Source organism: Globicephala melas, chromosome 8 (genome assembly GCF_963455315.2).
Source record: "Globicephala melas chromosome 8, mGloMel1.2, whole genome shotgun sequence".
NCBI lineage: Eukaryota > Metazoa > Chordata > Mammalia > Artiodactyla > Delphinidae > Globicephala > Globicephala melas.
In genome coordinates this window covers 27,918,853-27,940,841 of record NC_083321.1, presented here as the reverse complement: position 1 = coordinate 27,940,841, position 21,989 = coordinate 27,918,853, and positions in this window count along the sequence as shown.

Here is a 21,989-nt window from a genome sequence, read left to right as displayed (position 1 = left end):
CAAGGATTCGATCCCTGGTGGGGGAACTAAGAACCCACATGCCATGCGGCCTGGTCAAAAATATATAAATAAATAAATAAAATAAAGATGACCAAATTGATATTCAATAAGCTAAGGCTATTGCTGCTCAAGATTTTCAATCAGAAAATCGTGGAACCTAGACTTGAACCCAACATCATAAGAAACTACCAGCTAGAAATCACGACTATTTTCTAGGGAATTATTATTGCTAGATAGCATTACTGTTAGATTCAAAGGTCTGTTTCTTTGCTGATTGGGCTCCCATGTACCCAATCAACAAACAATGAAAACTGTAATAATCCTAGAAAAAATTAGGACAAAGCCTCTTTCCTAATGCCCAATAAGAAAACTACAGAGTACTAAAAAATGTGAGAAAGGACACAAGCAAATTCATGTTCAAATAAGATTTTTGGTTTTCAAAAAGGAAAAATTTAAGATTGATATTTAGTGTTAGAGAAGTTATAAAAGGAAATATACTCTTACATTTTTAGTGTGAATAAATGGTTCCAACATTTTTAGAGGATGATTTGACAGTACTCATCAAACTTTGAATGGGTAGACTCTTTGACTAACCCATTCCAGTCTTCAGAATCTTTCCTACAGAAATGTTTGCACATCTGTATGTCTTCTTTGGTGAAATGTCTGTTCACTGCAGCACTATTTACAGTAGCCAGGACATGGAAGCAACCTAAATGTCCATCGACAGATGAATGGATAAAGAAGATGTGGTACATACATACAGTGGAATATTACTCAGCCATAAAAAGAAATGAAACTGAGTTATTTGTAATGAGGTAGATGGACCTAGAGTCTGTCATACAGAGCGAAGTCAGAAAAAGAAAATCAAATACTGTATGCTAATGCATATATATGGAATCTGGAAAAAAAAAAAAGGTACTGATGAACCTAGTGGCAGGGAAGGAATAAAGATGCAGACACAGAGAATGGAGTTGAGGACACAGGGTGGGGGAGGGGAAAGGTGGGGCGAAGTGAGAGTAGCATCAACATATATATACACTACCGAATGTAAAATAGATAGCTAGTGGGAAGCAGCAGCATAGCACAGGGAGATAAGCTCCATGCTCTGCAACGACCTAAAGGGGTGGGATAGGGAGGGTGGGAGAGAGGCTCAAGAGGGAGGGGATATGGGGATATATGTATGCATATGGCTGATTCACTTTGTTGTACAACAGAAACTAACACAGCATTGTGAAGCAATTATACTCCAATAAAGATGTATAAAAAAAATTGTTTGCACACATTCCCAAAGGCTTACATGCAAGAATGTTTGCTGGAGCACTATATATAATAATGAGAAACTAGAAATAACCAAAACACCCATCAGTAGAAGCCTTGTGAAAGACATCATGGTGCCTTCATGTTATGGAATATTACGGAGCTGTTTGAAATACGAGGTGGATATGTGTCAGTAACATAGAATGAAGAAAATACTATTAGTGAGAGAAAAAGCTGTAGAACAAATGCTTAATATGGCATAACACACATGCACCCAAATACACACACTCACTCACACACTCACATGCCTGCATGCACAAACTAAAAGAACACACATCAAAATGTTTAATGGTAGATGTCTCTGGGAAACTGAATTGGCATTAAATTGGAATAGATGAGGAAAAAAACCTTATACTTTTAATATATAGTTTTTGGTTTTGTATTTTTAACCAATTTTGTAATTAAAAGTTTTAGAAGCATAAAAGCAACTCCTCCTTATCTTTGCTTCACAGTTGACACCACACATTGCCATCTGTCATCTGACTTCAACCTTCCAACCACCCTGCAGTGAAGGTATTAGCCCTCTCTATGGATGAATATAAACCCAGAAAGAATGGTGATTTGCCCAGGGTCACAGGTTTCTGTTAGAAATCTCCAGTAGTCTGCCTGAAGCTGTGGTTCTGAACCTACTTCTATAAACCTACAAGGCAACCCAGCCCTCTCAGAGGTGGCCTGTGTCGTCAAAATGGTAGGATCTTAATTAGTAACAGCTGCTGCAGGATCCCAACCAGCAAGACAGCCTGCAAAAGCCAGTCCGCACAAGCCAACTGAGGGAAAATCATGCCTTTCTAGTCAAGTACCCAACCCATAGCAAGAGCACTGTCAGTTACGCCTACTTTCGGTTCTAAAGACGATGAAATAGATGTTCCATCAACCTTGCCCCCCGCCCAAAAAAAGTTCTCAAAGAAAATCATATCCTTTTAAATTTAATAACTCCAAAAAAATGATTAAGCTGATGTTCTATGGGCAACTAAGACAGTCTTCCCTCCCTCCCTCCCTCCCTCCCTCCCTCCTTCCTTCCTTTCACGGGGAGCCTTAAAATGGCACCAATGCTCTGGGCAGAATTAGTTTTTACAGAGGATAAGGTTCTACTTTTGCTGCCTCTGTTTCTGTCTGTGCAGTTGAGTGAGTGAATCCATGCCTCAAAATATCAAATTCCAGCCCCGTCACATACTGGATGTATGACTTGATAAGACTCATCCTTTACTTTTCCTCAGTTTCCTCATCTGTTAAATGAGAAGAACAACAGCCCACGTCAGGGGGTGTTGTGAGGAGTAGGTGAGAGAGGCCACAACGCTCTTACAGCACAGGGACACATCACATGCCAACTCAACAAGTGTGTTAATAGCTCTTAATATTATTAATGAAAGTATTATACTGCTAACATAGAGTAGCTACCATTGTCATTATTGTATTCTAATGTGCCCAAATGCTTTTAGACATTTGGAGATAGTCTGCCTATTTATTAAAATTTTCCCTGACTTCATTGTAATGTGGGTCTCTTTAATTCAACAGATATCTCCCCTATACTTAAGTATACTTAAGTATTCTTAAGAATCAGGTCCTGACTTTCAGCAAGGAGATTCTGGATTAGGGAAACTAAACACTCTATTTTTTTTAACTTCAAGACTCTAAAATGATGCATAATATTTATAAAATCTTTGGCATATGCGTTATTGGACTCCAAAACCTGCCTTTGGAATTGCTAAGTTCCTTCCAAAGGAAGGCACCTCAAACTCAGTATGTCCAAAAGAGATTCACCATCTTCCTTCTCCAACATTACCTTTCCCCCAGTTTCCTCTTCTAGCCAATGGCATAAATGTGTTCCTAATAATCCAGACTTGAACCTGAAACTATAATTGATGCTTCCCCCATCAGTCCCAAGAAGTCACATGCAAAATCTTGTAAATTCTGTTACTGGATATTTCTCTCATCTACCCTATCACCTCTCCATTCCTATCCCACTACTTTACTTCAGAAATTCAATGCTTTTTGTCTGAACTATTGCCATAGCTTTTTTCCCATTCTCCCCAACTCTACATTCCTTGTGCACTGCATTTTATTTCACTGTCCAGTTGCTCTTTTGGAAGCATGAAAGTTATAATGCCCCTCTCCTGTTCAAAACCAGCCTCCTACTCCCCCTTGCCAACTGTCTTACAAATTCAGGTCCTAAACTTACATTCTAGTTTATACCCTTTCCTAGAACTATTCTTCAGACAAAGAATATAATGTCCCACCAACTTAGGAATGGTTCTGTACCTCTGAATCTTTGTTATAATTCCCTCAGCCTGGAACTATCCTTCCATGTCCATTCTCCAAAACCTACCAAACACTCATGGTCTAGCCTAGTGCCACCCTGACCCCCAAAGCCAGCGGTAAACTCTCCTTATTCTAACCTCCCAGAAAACTTGCCTGAATTTTTTCAACAAATATTGCTTTCATCGTATTATAACTATTTAAATATGTTTTTCTCCTATATGAGAACACAAGATCCTACAAGGCGCACCCATGAATGTTTCATTTGGGTATCCCCATGCTATCTAAAACAGTGGGGACTCAACAAATAGAGAACTTCAATTTTTGAACGGCTTAAACTGGGAATACTAGCTACAGTATGACCTCTCCCAATATTACCTTCTTTGTTTTACAGATTCAGGGACATTAGCATCACTTTTGGATGAATCACTTCTGTGTTTCTCAATCATTCTTAACCTAAACCCTCTTTTGATACATGCGAATCTGATATGTCACATGCAATATGACATTCCTTTACTCAACACTCACCCTAGTATTCCAACACCTATCAATATCTAAGAACAGAACATGTGGTTAAGCTTTGCTTTCTATAGCTTGTATTATGTATGACACAATAACTTAGTTTTCTCTCTCAATTATGAAAATATTGTTTTCAGTACTTTCTGAATGTCCTTTATGTTGAAAAATCGCTATTACAGTCAGTTTTCGTATACAAATATTGAACATTAATGATGATTCTTGCCTTGGCCTTGGATGGTCATAGGCCTATACATTCTCACCTAGCGTACTTGCAGATACGTGCTCTCACCCCATTGATTTGGCCTGGTATACATTTCTGACTTTTATTTCCCTTTCATAACAGTGCAACAACTGCAGAATTTAATCACACTGATGACTAGAGACCCTTTGTGGATTTTATGAATTAGTGATAAAGTGGAACAAATCTGTAAAATAAAGGAAAATGCCTCATCAAATTTATTCATTTATTTTGACAAGAGCAATTTTGTTTTAATTACTTATGATAGCATCTCAGTCAACGTGCTGTAGCATGTTTTCCCAAATTAATTAGGCCCCCTTTTCCCACCAAGGCCTTCTGCTTAGACAAGAAAAAGAAAAGGGAGGGAAAACCCACAAATTTAGTCATTTTTAGGACTTCAGGAGAATATATGAAAATTTTTCAAAAGACAGTCTCTGTTCCTTTTGAATATATATTCTATAAGCTCATTTGGAGAGAAAATTAGGTATTGTTTTTATAAGATAAATTTGGATATGAATTGAATTTGGAGCTGAATTTGCTTTTCTATTTGAAAAGTGTTTTGAAATGTGCTCTAAGAGGAAACAGTTTCAACTAAAACGTCTTTACTAATTCACAGAATTTCAGGACTAAAAGCAATTGAAAAATTGTCTAATCTGATATATTAATAGATGCAGTATTTTGTGTTTTACACCCATGTATCTCCTTATGGAAGAAATGAATCCCACCACAGTTGAAATGAAGACTTTTGGTTCTGTTAAGAACATCTAATTTTCTTGGCTGGCTCCATATTAATACATTGGAGGAAGTGTAACATATCAGTTAAGAGAAAGGACGCTGAAGGCCAACTAACTGGGATCATATCCCATTTTCACCATCTCCCACCCATATGACCTCGAACAAGTTCTGAACATCTGCCTATGATGTTTTTAAAATGCAGATAATAATAATATATTCCTCATTATATTGTTCTGAGAATAAAATGACATAAGGCGCATAGAGTGCTTTACACAGTGTCTGGCATATGACAAGCATTAATATACGTAAACTACTTTTAGGAAGTTGATAACCACACACTGTTGCCTTAAGGAGCAGCTTGATCCAAGCACAGAACTTAGAATATAATTTCTACTAACGTGGATCCACTCACTGAGTCGGAGCAAATTAATGAAGTCTCTCAGTACCCTTATTTCTCACCCCTCAAAATGGAGTTTAGTGGCTAACCAAGAATAAAAATCTACACTAGATGAATTTAGGTCCATCATAAGTATCCAGGACTCTATCTTACAGCACTTAATTGCAATATCCATTATGTTTATTTTGTGCATAGAATAAAATACATCTTCCTAGCTGGGGAATCATAGCATTCTTTTAACTCATTAAAGCCGTTCTCTGACCTTGGAAAAAGATGTTTACATGACTGAGTTTTGTGTTTTAACACAGTGTCACTGATTCAAATCCACTGCAAATTTTTTTTTAAGTAGCACCTTAGCAAACTCAATTAAGATTCATGGCTAAAGTTCCACACTCTAATGTTACTTTTCCATCATACTCTTGGAGCAAACAGAAGACAACCATATTATGGGTTGACCACAGACACCAATTACATACACATGATAAACTGCCTGGCATCAAGTTGTTTTGTGAAAACACCTTCCTGTTTACATAAAGTATTATATAATGATACTTAACACTCTCTTTTATTTCTCTTTAAGGCAAAAAAACTCCCATTTTGTTCACAAGTGGTAATGGCTTCTGGATAACTGAAAGCTGATTCTGCAAGTGGATAATCCCTTTGTCTTAACTCTCATTTTCAGTGCTGCCTAAGACACATATTCAAGGAAATTATGTATCTGTTTCTGACAAACTAAAAAAGAAAGGAATTGGTTTTACATTTTAAAAGTAAGATTTAAAAACCTGAGCAAACTCAAATAACCAACACTTTATTTCAGTCACTGATTTAGCACTTATTCTGACTGAATTGATGCTTTTGATTTTTTCTTCTCCCCCTTCCCCACCATAAATAATTTTGATCGACATATTCCCTTCAATTATTTTATGTTATAGACCTTGCTTACTGTCTTTGTCTGATTTTACGCCTACTTACAGCCCAAAGAAAAATATACATGATTTGGGGATTCCACAATCAATATACTTGCTCTGCAGGGAGCCCAGCGTAGGGTATTCAGGGAGAGAAATATAAAAGACATGGTCCCTGCTCTCAAAAAGGATTATCCACCATGCTACGATCCCTTCTCCCCCATGCATTAGACAATATGATTTGTATAAGGCTACATGAAACAAATTTCTCCATTTTTTCTGCCTGGTAATCTACATTCTCATCTTTTGTAATACATAAATGAGAAAACAATATTCTGTACACACATTTGAATTAGCTTTTTTATTTTCTTCAAATGCAGTGTCGTAATTATACAGCAACAGGTGCTAAATTTACAGTAGTACAACTATGATAGATTTTGCATTCTTATATAGCTATGACACATACCTTCTTACAGCAGCCAGAGCCAGCCATCCAAATTTACGAAGAGGTGGACACAAAGTAGCCCAACAGATTATATACAACTCAGAAACGGGGGAGAGCTCATCCAGGTTTCTATCCTGACTTTCTACTACCAAGTTAGAAAAGCTCTTGTTTGGATTTATATGGGGAACAAGGAAACAAAAAAAAAGCAAAACAATATACACTACCACCAATACAAGAACATATATACTAGAATATGCACAAGTACCCAGGATATTTTATGTCACTCTAAAAATTGTAGTTTATAGTTGAGTAAGTCACTAGATAATTTTGGATCTGTTTTTTCCCCACATTGGGTGTCTATGTTATGTTGAATCTCTTCTGCTCCAACAAACTGAGTGTAACGCATGAAAGAAGCATCTTGATCGTTATTATTATTAGTGCTTTATTATACAATTCTAGGAATATACTAAAATCATGATTCAGACTCAATTAATTTAAAATGTTTGACATGACCAAGGATTAGACTAAGCTTAACTTGTCACAATGAAGAAAGTGTTTGTAATCTAAACTGCAGAAAATATGTTTAACCCACTGAAGACAAAAGACTTTTAATGACTCCGTCAATTGTTTGCAAACAGGAATTTCAAATTACAAAGAAATCTTAACTAATTCACTCTAACAGGCCCTCCATTACAAAGAATTTGTTAGCAAGGAGTTTGAAGACTAATCAATCTAAGCACATGTCCTCTGCATCGGCAGGCGGACGGACTCTCAACCACTGTGCCACCAGGGAAGCCCCGGGACTTAAAGGAATAACATTGCATCTATTTTTAGCACAATCCAGATATTTTGCTGGAATCTCAGCCCAGTTACTCTGAGTACACAGCCTAAAAAGCAATTGTAGTACTAAAAAAATAATAAAATGACATTTGAGGCAAATCGGTTTTATAATAGCTTTAACCAATATTTAAGTATTTGACAGTGGATGCTAACCAAATCACAGGGTGCAAAGATCATCTGTTGACAATGTGGTTTCAGCATAACCCAATGCCTTATCAGCTCTGCTCCTGTGAGGATATTTCCCTTCCCGTGACTAGCATGCACATCAGTAATCAACTGTGTCGCTCTTTTCCATCAAGCTCAGACCATAGCCTTGGAATCTTTCTACAGACATCTACTGAAGAAGAAATGAATGGAGTTAGTCCAAGATATGAATCTTGTTACTCCAGCCTTAGATTAAACAATGATAACCCTTTCTGAATTGCTGATAAACTTTCATACAGAGACTCAGTTAACTTTGTTCTAAACTGGGTGCATGAGTATTGAAATGGTTAGAGGGGTTACAGGAGTAGGTCTAACTAAGCATTCTCGATGTGTATTTACCATTCAAAGTTATTGTTTACAGAACAGAGATCCAAACTCTCCCATCTCAGACTTCTCAAATGCACCATGGAATACTTCAGACACACACAGCAAGTGTCAAAGCACAGAGCTTTTTGCTACTTTATTCTCAATCTATGAATGGGTGTACCCCTCATAGCCAGGAAAAAAAAATTATAAGAAAAAAATAAAGATCATGTAAGTCATATATAAGTGTAATATCTGGCTTGCATAAAAACTACTTCCAGCTCAAACTTCCAGTCCTGTGGAGGAAATGCCTTTCTAATCAGCTCACCTCTGGGCTCCAGGTAGCAGAGACCATTTTAACATTTTTCACCTGGAAATGCCCTTAAGCACTCAAAGTGTGTTCCAGAGGTCAGTAGCATCAGTATCACCTGGGAGCTTGTTAGAAAAGCAAAATCACTGCCCCTGTTGAGACTAACTGAATCAAATTCTGCATATTAACAGGCTATCCAACAAATGTGCATTCACATTAAAGTTTTAGAAGCACTTATCTAGACTCTTAGAAGCCCAGACACAAGAGAGATGTTACAGAATTTTCATACAAATTTTCAAAAATTCTCTTTTCTAGATTCTATAAACAGTATGGACCAAATTCTGTTCTGTGGAACAAAAATCCATTGAGATTCTCTGAAAAGAAATAAAAGAGATGGCGGGGGAGTGGCAGGGGGATTATGTTTAAACATATCAAAGTCCACACATCAACCTTCTGGAAATTCACTATACACGTTATCATATTGTAGGCTCTAACAAGTACCATCACAAAAAAACTAGTTTCACTTTAACTCAATCTTTCAAAAATGACCCCTTTTTTCAACTAATAACTATTAACTGCTTATGAGACCCTTTGGGAAAACCACTAGAGACCAGTTTCTGGCAGGCCACAAAAGTATGCAGCACATGAAAGCCTCCTACTACTTCATCTTTAGGATCCATATTATTCAAAGATGAAGGTATAGTGAAGTCCTTTTGGTATATCTCAAAATTGAAAAACTAAAAGAAAAATGAAAATCTTGGCTAGGGCCCCAGAACAACCTATATCAAAGTGAGTTTTTGCTACGTAAGACTGTATTCACAAGCTCCTGTATATCTGCCTGGAGTCAAAGTACAGATAAAGATAAAGATCTAGAGCTGGAAACTGACCCATGTCAAAAAAGCAGAGCATCCTAAAATAATAATAAAAGATAATAAAAGATTCTGACGCTCTCAGCCTCATGCTTTAGAGTTGGTTCCTAGAGTGATCTTACTGATCAAGATGATTCACAAATACTAAGAAGATTTCTGTCCTTATCTATATGAGTATCTTTATAGATTCACAGTAAAAACATCACTGCTCCCTGAAAACTATAATCAATAAATTAGTCAAATTAGTTCGTAGGGTACTACGAACACTCAAATGAACTAACCATTGAGTACCACCTCAGTCTATACATTTAAAGAAAGCAGAGGGCTTCCCTGGTGGCGCAGTGGTTGAGAGTCCGCCTGCCGATGCAGGGGACACGGGTTCGTGCCCCGGTCCGGGCAGATCCTACATGCCGCGGAGCGGCTGGGTCTGTGAGCCATGGCCGCTGAGCCTGTGCGTCCGGAGCCTGTGTTCCGCAACGGGAGAGGCCACAACAGTGAGAGGCCCGCGTACCGCAAAAAAAAAAAAAAAAAGGCCGAAAGAGCTGAAGACAGGGTGAAACAGCACGTGAATGAGAAAGCAGGGTGATAACGGGATAGAGAAAGCCACTCCCAGCCCTCACACTCCCCACCCAAGTCTTCCACCACCACACATGTCACAACCTGGTGACATGGGCCCACACATATTCTTGTCAAGTTCTCAACATTTCCATCTCTTCCAAAAGACATTTCAAGTGGGTTCTAAAATTTCACAAAGCCCCAATCTTTTAATGAGTTTTACTTTTATCTTCTGGACAGTTAGCCTAAGGCAAAACTTCAACCGGTTGTAGAGAGGAGCCAGAGCCTCCAGAGAAACCTACTCTGTAACCCGGGCATCACTAATCTACCCACTCAGATGAGCGACACCTGGTAATAAGATTAAAGGTAGAGTCCCTTCTCTCTCCACAAACCCCTACTTGTTCAATCCCAAGTGCAAAGAGAGGAACAAAATAATGCCACAGGCTCCTGCCTGGGGAGGCAGATGTTGCCCCTCTGAATCATTATCACCAAGATCTTAGAGACTGTGATTCTTCTTAAGGGTGGAGGATCCCAGCCAAGAATGGAGGATCAAGCCACATCAGCAAACAACTGTTTGATCCCAAACCAAAGTTAACAGAGCCCTTGGATATGTTTTATTATGAACCAGGAATAAACAACCATACAGCCCCACTTATCAGAACTTTCTCCCAAATCTAAATACATCCTCCTATATGATGACTGTTGTTAACAGCTATTAATAATTAAGAACTCTTAATACCTTATATTCTAATCAGATTTATCCACCTTGGGGCCAAAAGTTCAGTGCTGCAAATTAAAGGACACTAAACTTTTTTTTTGTAACTGAGATCCGAAGAGGAAAAGGGTCCATTTAATAGTAACAAAGGTATAGCAACCAACCAGGTTTGAGCTACACACACACACACACACACACACACACACACACACACACACGTATATATATGATATGATAGCCCCCAAATTGGATCCTACATCATACAATATGTTCCAACTTTTGATTCAGAAAATACTATCACTCGAACATTAACTAGAGTTAAAGTATGTGAAGTATCAATATCTGGAGTCAAATTTGGTAGAGGTTGGGGGCTTCCCTGGTGGCGCAGTGGTTGAGAGTCCGCCTGCCGATGCAGGAGACGTGGGTTCGTACCCCGGTCCGGGAAGATCCCACATGCCGCGGAGCGGCTGGGCCCGTGAGCCATGGCCGCTGAGCCTGCGCGTCCGGAGCCTGTGCTCCGCGACGGGAGAGGCCACAACAGTGAGAGGCCCGTGTACCGCAAAAAAAAAAAAAAAAAAAAAAATGTGGTAGAGGTTACATGACTTTGGAGGTAAATAAGAAAGAAAAGCCACATTTGGGGCTTTCAATCTAGTTCAAGCTGTAAGTCACTAGAAGGCACTACCTCCAAATAGCTGCTCGGTAGCCTGTGCAAAATGAGTCAATTTTCTAAATCAGGTCTTCAGTGAAGTGCAGAGGCCAATGGAGGTTGTACTGCTATTAAGAGGGACTATGATGCAGAGAGCACAAATGGAAGCAGCTGCGTGGGCAACAGTGGAGAGGATTTCCAGCATCACACATCTAAAAGAAAAATAAGTCTGACAATTGTTTTTTTTCTCTGAAAGAAAAATCTTGATTCCAAGGGTCATGAATAATTCCCTTCAAGGGCTCCCCAAAAAACTCGCTTAGATCTCTGCCAACCAACCACATGAAATTACTCTAATTGGGTCCATCTTACTATCAGAAGTTATTTATTTCAGAGGAAAAATGACTTGTCTCTTAAAAACAAATAAAATTATTCTATTTATATTACATATAACTCTGAAAAGTGTAAAAGCAACAGCCCAGACAGAGTGCCCTTGAAGGAAAGAATATTAATCCTTGATGATATATGAGCACAGCCAGAAGTCAGATCTAAAGAGATAAAACCGGAAAACGCGAGCACTGGATAATGCACAAGATATGGCACAGAAAGCAAGCTAGTGCGAGATCAACCGGGAGACAGAGCACAGATCACAGGGCCTGTATCTTGACATGTCTAAATTCTCTCTCTTTTTTAAGGGCCAGCTAAGATGCCATGAAAACACTCCAAGAAGCCCTCTCTGAACCCCATAACATAGTTCATCTCTGACCTCCAACAGCTCCTTATCTGGACCTCTCTCGCGCCACTTATCACTTTTGCCTTGTATTACAGTTATTTATAGATAGCTCACCTCTCCTACTAGGCTGTGAGCTCTTTGAAGATGGAAACGAACATTTATAAAGCACCTGCTCTGCATGAGGTACTATACTTGGTGTTTTCACATGCATTACCTCAGTTTAATCCTTGTAACCCCCCTGGGAGATAGGTCTCATTTTCCCACTTTCGGAAGTTTAAAGCAGTTAAGTATTTGCTCACAGTCTGACTTTTACTAAGGGCTAGAGAGAAAATAGGAACTAAAGTTAAATTCAAAGTTGATGGCTTTCCCATTATAAAAAGTTGTGTCTAATTCATCTTGATATCCCCAGCATGGTTCTTTGAACACAGGAGATGCTCAATAAACCCTTGCTTATTTGGTTAGGTAATGTCTACTGAATACAAATGAGAAGATCAGTTGTCTATCTTTCAGGTCATCTTCTAAAATGCAGCCCAGAAAATAAAACAGCATCAAAATGACTAAATGCATCCTCTGTAGACTGTAAAAATTCAAACTTCAGAAAGAGTAAAAAAGAAGAATGAAATAGAGGCAGCGAGCCAGTTTCTAATTTATTTTATCCTTGGGTGAGCTTCATAAAAACCATATATATTGTACATAAGAACACACTGTTCTAATTGACTATAGCATCCTGGTATACTACACAGATGAAACGTAGGAAATTAAATGGTACTGTGAGTTTTCTAAACAGTCCATTAAATAGTCAATCTAAACAAGCAATAGCATAGCTCTAATCATGCCCACTTCTCATAAAAATCAATTGTTTACCCTTTTTAGTATGGAATTTTCTTAATTGTGGCCTGAATGAGAAGTATTCACAAAGATCATATTTTTCTCCTCTGAAGTGGAAGAATTCTGGGCTTCACAATTTCGACTGGAGCCGCAGTTATACATTTTATAAGCTTCTTGGGAGCACCTTAAGTATTTTTCCCTTTAAAAAAAAAAAAGTCACTGAACTAATTTTGAAGTATCCAGCTCTTTTGTTAAATGTGTCAAAAATGAAGTCCAAGAGGATAAACTGCCTTCAGATTTCAAAGTGGCTTCAAATTCCAAAGTGGCTTCAAATTCAGTCTAAAACTACTATTTGGAATTTTATAACATGGCTTCTTAATAAAAAAAAAAGTAATTAATCGGCCAATGGGCACAGTTTTAAGAAATGCTGCATACAAACTGGAAAAGTCATCTGATTAGAGATTCACGACCTGGGTTTTAGTCCCAGGTAGTATAATCCTTACCTACTACGTTTTCGTTTCCTCATCTCTAAAATGACTGATCTAATGTACCTTTTAGATCTCAAGTTCTGTGATTCTACTCAACAGGTAATGGTCATGGTTTTCACTGGAACTTCCATCAGGCACAATAATGGACCCCAAATACATTCACATCCTGATTCCCAGAACTTGTGAGAAAGACTCTGTAGATGTGATTCAGTTAAAGATTTTGAGATGGGAGATTATCCTGGATTATCCAGATGGGCCCAGTGCAATCACAAGGATACTTGTAAGCGCGAGTTGAAAGGGTCAGAGTAAGAGAAGGCGATGTGAAATGGACGCTGGAGTGATGTGACTGCTGGCTTTGAAGATGGAAGAGGGCCAGAAGCCTAGGGATGTGGGAAACCCCTAAAAGCTGAAAAAGGCAAGGAAGTAGATTCTCCACTTGAGTCTCTAGAAAGAATGCAACTCTGCTGATACCTTGATTTTCGAAACTCTGATCTCCATAACTATAAGACAGTAAATTTGTGTTGTTTCAAGACACAGATCTGTGGTAATTTTTAAAAGCAGCAATAAGAAACTAACACAGACCTGAATATGCTTCAGTACCATTTGTATCAGATATACCACAAAAATATGGAAAGATACTGTTATCTTTCTTACATTTGTCAATTGATATATTCAAAGGTGAACATTTTCTATTGCTAATGATTATGAGGAATGGTGGAGAAATACTTAAACTATTCAATCTGACAATCACGAGGCATTCATGTAAAAGCAAAGTGGAGTGATGAGGATAATAATCGCAATACTAAACAAACGCTGAGCATTTATTATGCACTGGGTACCATTTTAGTCACTTTGCATGTGTTATCTTGGTTGTGGCATGCTCTGACTTCACTGACTCTCTGTCTTCTGCCTTCTCACCTGCTCCACAAAAAAAAGCAGCATTCAATAACCGCAGGTGAGAAACCATGGAGGAGGAAGACAAGGTAAGATTAGTTAGTATTAGATAATGTTCTTTAGAAAGAGGAACTGAGGCCGTTTTTTCTGATTTAATTCAGAGGCAAAACTGATGCTACAATCATGAAATATGAGGTCAGCCTTCTCATTAGGCTCCACATCAGACCAGTCAGACACAGTCTACAATGTACCAGACAACGTCTCTTCCGTTTGAGACTCAAACAGACAACACCTTGTCCAAAAGCCATCCCCCAGAAGCCAAGAGCAGAAACTTAAAAACAAATGCTTAATTGAGCTGCTTACCTAGAAATTTCCTATGAGAAGAATTACATTATTATTACTTAACTGAAGCCCATTATATTACATTTTGTGTGTGTGTGTGTGTGCATGTGTGTGTGTATGTCAGAGAGAGAGAGGAAAGAGAGAATACACAGCAATTGATTAGGTACTTTCTCATTTAATTCAATTACCTAGAAGAGTAAAATGCCATAAGTGAAATTCCACCGTTGCAAGAGACAGATGCTGAGAGACAACCAAAGCTGTATCTCTATGAGCAATATAATAATCAGCTGATGAAATACCAAGTTAGTGATACATGAAGAAATCATGGAGATTAACAAAGACAGACCCCCCCCCACTGTAAATGTCAATATCCAATTTTTAGAATCATATGCAAAGAAAATATGTCATCGTTTGTGAGAATATCCCTGCTTTCACTCAAGGCTAATCAATTTCTCCCATCATCTCTCTAAATATGAAATATAAAATGCTTCTTTCCAGTAGCACCATTATTTCAAAAATAAGGTACAAAATTTAAAGAATATTAAATCTACAGTTCTAAATACATATTTGCAACAGTTTAAAATAAATAAGATCAAAGTTGTATGCTTTCCTCTGAACAAAAATTTTCCTAAAATAATAGACTGGGTTTAGCTGACAAAATTAGTTTTCTTCCCCACCCCCCATTAGTTTTCAATAAAGTTCTGGTATAAAAGAAATACCAAGTCAACGGGGAATTTAAGATTTCCATGGCACTGGATTCATAGCCCCATTCACATGTGTCACAGTAAATAACATGATTTGTTCCCAAATCTGTCTCTCTTACATGACTGTAAGCTCAAGGTGTAAGAATGAGTATCTTATTGATCTCTATGCATCTCCATAACATCAAATATTTTTTGGCCCATAATGAGTGCCTATCGGTACTCACTAAGAGTTTTTTGAATGATAAATTAATACACTAATGCCAAAGACTTTGACGGGAATACACATTAAAGTCAAGTGTATGCCTCATTGAAACTGAAGCCACAGTCTAATAAAGAGAGACCTGTAGAAGATCATGAAAAAAAAAATGGGATGTCAGATGTGACCTTTTGAAGAATGTTAGTGAAGTGTTGTGGTGCTAGTTCTAAATACATCTATTTTCATATCACCCCCAAAAAAAGAGCATGCTTCATGCATGCCACTGTCCCAGCACAGGAGTCTTCATACAGTATAGGCTCACTTCAAGTATTAGTGGAAGACTGAATTAATGAACGATTATACCATATGCTATGAGTGGTCTTTTTGAAGTTTAAGATCAGTGACACTATCAAATTATAACAATTTTACAAGACCCTAAATGTCCACTAACCAAGTCTGATATATTTTCTCCCTGCTATAAGAGTCATTGCTAATATGGTTGTAAATCAAATTAAAAATGGCAATTTTCTTTTATTTATGCTCAAAGATCACCTACGCCAGCATATCCATACCTTTTTTCCCCTACCTCTCCCACTGCCTCACTCACCCCTCCACTTAGCCAACTGGTTCACCAGGGTCCCAATATGCAGTTGGAAGAACAAGTACAACTACCTAATTGTTATATCATCACAACTAAGCTAAAGAATACATGATTAGTTGAACGTGAGATGGAATGAGATAGAATCCCAGGAGCCTTACACAGTCAGTGCAGTCAAAGCAACTATGAGTGGGAGGAAGGAAGTGCTTTTGGGGTAGAAGAGGAAGGTGCCTAAGGGAACTTACTTAGTTGTTTAGATATACATATGTTTAGAGTTGTGTGTGTGAGTATATATATATTCAAGTATATACATACACACACATATGTTTGTATTTTTATATACATAATCTTTACACTGATGAAGTGGTCACATACTTTGGCAAAACATTTTAAGGAGATGCATTTGGCTGAAATTCTTTTAGGAAAGCAAACTGAACAATGCTACAAAGATCTTAAGGCAGCTTCTAAAACAGAAATCCCACTGGGACCGGTTCTAGAAGCTTTGCCAGGGTATAGGATACAGAACTCACTCTAGCAACATCTTTGAGATTTCTGGGTTAGGAAAGCAAAATTTCATAGGCAAGATGGTCAAAGCAGAGCAGAAAGAATTTCTCTTGTGGTGCTCAGTCCTTCCTTGGAGAACCTGTGGCTAGAGAGGGAATAGGAAGAAAAAGAGAGAAATGGAAATGCAGATGAAAAATGAAGGAGAAAGAAAACTGGAGAGAAAGAGAAGAGAGAACAGGAACAAAGGGAGTCCCAGAGAACTTAAAAATGTGAATGTACTTAGACATTAAGTCTGGATGTTTAAAAGAAATGATCTAAAAGAAAGATTTAAAAGAACAGTCCTCCTAAACTCATGTTGCTCCTAACTTCAGTAGCTATACTAAGTTGGGCAGAGGCAAAATTGGTCTTCAAAAATTTGCTTCAGTGGAGAGGCTGCAGCTCGCTCCATTAGTATAACTTGCAGAAGAAGATTGTTACTTTAAAGAAACTAATGAAAGTCTCAAAGAGTTTATATTTCAAATGGGGAACATAGAAAACTCTGTATTTCATTTACCAACTTTTATAACTGAAATCACTCTAATTGTCATGTACTGTTTCTTTGAAGCAAGGAAGTGCTCTGTCAGCGGACTGCTGGTCTACCTATATGTCAGCATGTATTTCTAGGGAAATCCTCATCATTGCTGCCATCAAAGTAACAAAAATGGCCCAGAGATAAAAGTGACTTCTGGAGAAAAAGAATACACATTCTTGATTAGAAGCACTTCGTTTCAGAAAGAAATCATTAAGAACTGATTTTTTAAAAATATTAAGTAATTCTACTGAAATATACATATCCTATATAAATTTTTAATGGTAGATTGATTTCTTGTAGTATATAAAGAATATAGCCAAGTAGTAGAGTAAATGACAAAAGATGAACGAAATTTAGGTTTAAGGACATGAAATAATTAGTGGGTGGCACTAAGAACAAGATTTGGCGGGGGGGAAAAAAAAAGAACATCAAAACAGGGTTTAGAAAACCTAATGTCCACCAAGAGGTGAATGGATTAAACAGAATGTGGTATGTCCATACAATGAAATTGTACTCAGCAATAAAAAGAAAAAAACTAACTGCTGAATGATATATGCAACAACATAGCTGAATCAAAAACATGGTGCTAAGTGAAAGCAGCCAGAAACAAGAGTCCATTTATACACAATTCTGGAAATTGTGAAACTCATCTATAGTGACACAAAGCAGGTTTCATTGGTTGCTGGAGTCATGTCTGCATCTTGATTGTAGTCGTGGATTCACAGGTGTATACATTTGTCAAAATTCATTGACTTGTACACTTGAGGTAGATACTGCTTATTGTACAGGCACTATATATACCACAATAGAGATGATTTTAAAAGAAAAAAATAATAAATAGAAAAAACAGGTATTGGTTTAATCTTGCCATATTTTCCAAGATACATTAGCAAGCATTTAACATTTACCATAATAAAATTAATGAGTTAGATTTCCAGAGTGGGGCCTATTTCCTGAGTGCTTCACCTACTGATCAGTTCAGCTCCTTCACAACCATTGGATAAGTGAGAGGATCAAAATTCAATGGTGTCCACCATCAGAAGGGAAAAGACTGAGGTACGGAAGACATCATGAACAGGACAGCCAATGTAGATGAGGGCAGTGCAGCAGTAAGTGGTCCAAGAAAACACTTTCTTGCTCCCTTCTTGCTTTTGAAATGCGATTTTTCACATTTTACAGTGATAAAAAAGAGATGTCTGAAAGTACCAGCAACATGGCAAAGGATACCGAAATCTAAGCCTACCCAACTGTTTTTGACAAATATGCCATATCGAAAATTCTTCCAGATCCTTCAATCCTGGTCCCTGTCATCAGGGACAGGTCCCTATTTCCTGGACATCTTTTCTTTGACTTTTTAATATTAGCAATCACATCACTGGGCAAAGAGCACACAAAAATTGACCTATAAGCATGGTATGTGTTTCTTTATGAAAAGTTAAATAAATGCTATGAAACCAAACAGAAGGCAAACTTTTGATTACTACTGTCTTCTTTCATTAAATATGCACTTATAATTTTTGTGATCTTCCCCTAGAAATCCCTGAGAAATGAAGTATTAAATGAAATCACTCACACCAAGTAGTGGATATGCCTATTTTCTGGCCAAAAAAAAAAAAAAAAAAAAAAGTGTTTAGAAAACTTTACTTATTATTATTGTTATGATTCAAAATTTAATCTATATACATCCAGAGAACATTATAAGAGCTCTGCTGCCTTAGGTATATGGAAAAGTGACTGCTGCAAGAAATTTCATTGATGGAAGCATCCAAAGAAAAGAACTGCCTTTAATTATTAAAGAATCCTAACGTTACCCAAAGCACTGACTTTGCCATCTAACAGCTATTTGGAAATTAAAAGGCAATTTTCAGCTTTAAAATTTAAATATGGCAAAGGAAGCATCCAAAATCTTTTATGGATAGGAACAAGGAAATTAGACCTTTCAGCCAAAGGGAAAAAGATGCAACCATATACTTGTCTATACACCACAGCAAAGGAGAGAATTAGTATTATATGACTACTATTAATTATAGCAACTATTATTATATGACTATGGGTAGTGATGAGAACTTTTCTATAATACATGGATTTATCTGTTCTACCAATAATACCTTCCAAAGTCCCTGTAACATTATTTAATGATTCGCTGATAGATTAGACTATCATATGCATTTGGAAAGACATCTTAATACCATAGGGAGAGGAAACAATATAGTAATCCTTAAGTCACTTCCTCAAAGGTACATTAGAAAAAATATTAGCTTCCTTGTTCTATGACTGCCAGACATCTACTATAACATGGCAAGAGAAGTACCAAGTTTAACATAATTATTATTGATATCAGTAGTTAGCCAATAAGAATGCTCTGAAATCACTTGAAAATTTGTTACAAGATTGATACTTTACTCAACAGATATCAAGTTGAGCACATTACACTACCAGATGTTTCATTGGCGGCTGACAGAATTGAGCCAGCGTTTGATGAAATTCACGTGTGCTGCATGTAAAACGACAGATCCAAAGTTGGACATGAGTTATCAGATTTCACAAGAAATAAGCTTTAAATTCACAGTAGAAACCAATGTTCTTGGCTCAAAATTCAAGGCACAAATAAGCAGCTCACGTTAATGCAAAGATTTATTTTTTCAAATAATTATTTTAAACAACCGCTAAAAAGCACTGAGGCACAAGCAAACATAACAAAATGATGTAAACATGCTTAACGTGAAATTCTTGTCTATGTCTAGTCAGTGGAGGCTACAGATTAGCCAATAACACTATGTGCAGGCTACCAGACTGGGAAAGAATACCAAAAGAAGCAATCAGTCCTTTATCTCTTGAAGTTTATAATTCTCTCAGGAAGGAATTTTTTTAAAAAACCTAATAGAGATAAAAAATAACTTTAAAGCACTTGTTATAAGCGACTTCCTTCACAAGCACATATAACCCAGAGTCCATAATGTCCCAAGGTGCACTAGGCAGAAGAGAGTTTGAAAAGTGAACTAAACTAAAATATTCTTTTTTCCATGCATTCTCTCTACAGACAAGGACAGCTATCTCTAAAATATTTTTTCTGGGATAGATTTTTTTGTTTGTTTTTTTGTTTTTGGCTGTGCTACATGGCTTGCGGGAGCTTAGCTCCCCAACCAGGGATCAAACCTGAGACCCGGCAGTGAAAAAGCGCTGAGTCCTAACCACTGGACTGCAAGGGAATTCCCATGTTCTGGGATAGATTCTTTGTCAAAAGAAATTTGGTTACGTGCTGTTGTCATCAAATGAAAAAATGACCACAAATATTTCATAACTTCTCTAATGACAAAGAGAACTCTGTTTCCCTACCCCTTGAATCTGGGCTTGGCCATGTAACTTGTTTGGCTAATGGGATGTTAGCAAAGAAGATGCAAGCAAAGGCTTGAGAAGTTCTTACCTCATGTTTGCCCTCTTTTGCCACTTTTGGAACCCAGCTGCCATGTGAAGAAGCACAGACTATCCCACTGAATGCTGGAGGCACATGGATTGATCACCCCCATTAACTTAAAGTTTGTGTTTGAGGCCATCGGGGATCAATCAGCCAGGAGCAGCCCACTCAGCTGACTGTAGCCACATGTGGGATCTCTGGTGATACCAAAATAAAAACCAACCAGCTGAACCCAACCCAAATTGCCAACCTACGAAATCATGCCTAATAACTGTCTGTTCTTTTAAGCCACTAAGTTTTGGCCTGATACACGGAAAATACTAACTGATCTACATATTAACATGTAAACCAATTTATGATTAAAACCTTTAAGCACTGGACAAACTCCAGCTGGTATTTATCAATCCTTTCTATGAGTCTGGTTTCCTCAGATCCTGATGCAAATGGGTAGACTAAGGCATAGAGAAAGTAAATAGATCTAAAATACCCGAAGCCAAAGTTGGTGTCAGAACTAGAAACAGAATCCAGAAACACTAGAACTCAAAATGCTAGAACTGCTGGATCACCTGAGGTCTGGTCTCATGACCAGGAATGATATTTAAAATATATACACAACTGATAAGGCATGAACAATTAAGATAGATCACAGCCTTAGCGACAGGGCTGAGTTTTAGAGGTCCCCTGATATGCCAGGAGTTTGCCCATTAATTCATGGATCTTGAAGAGATTTAAGGGGAGGGGCCAATATCTTGGGGCACTTGGTAAGCTCCAGAGTCCACTGGATACCAGTCAGTATAGACAAATTTCAACATTTAAACAACTGGTACAGCCAGGCCAGTGCACAGAAGTCATCCCCAAACACAACTAAATTTCCAAAAATAGAAGCATTATTCATAATTTCACTGTTTCACTTAGTGAGTTAAAATGTTCTAATCTCTTTGTTTCCTTGTTTGTTCTAGAAACTGAGATTTGGCTCCTGGCTTTATAGCCTTTTTATTGAAATGACTGACCCTTAAAACCCTGTAGTTATGGTTTAAGATACCAAGACCTCTGTCTCTGAAAAGAAAGGTACAATTAGAAGGAATGCAGTAGGCAAACTGTCCACAAGATATTACAAATTGTCTCAAATCTTTAAAAAAGAAAAATTGTTTATTTCTACTATTTCTTCCCGAAACAAGAAGGGCTTCCAGGAATAACTGGAAACAGCTCTAATTTAATTGGATCAATTCTCCAAAAACCAGCATTTCCAAGATAAGCAGATAATAAGAAACAGTAAAGAGTTATGGGCTCAGAGTTAAAATCAGCAAAGTTTTTCAATAATTCCAGAAATTCTTTCAGGAGCCCTGGAAAAAGGAGATAAAAATGTGCTTTTAGCTGCCTAGGAAAAGAAAAAAAAAAAATTATCCATTCCTCTTCCCCACCCCCCGCCTTTTTTCATTAAAATATTGAATCCAAGAAGTTAGGC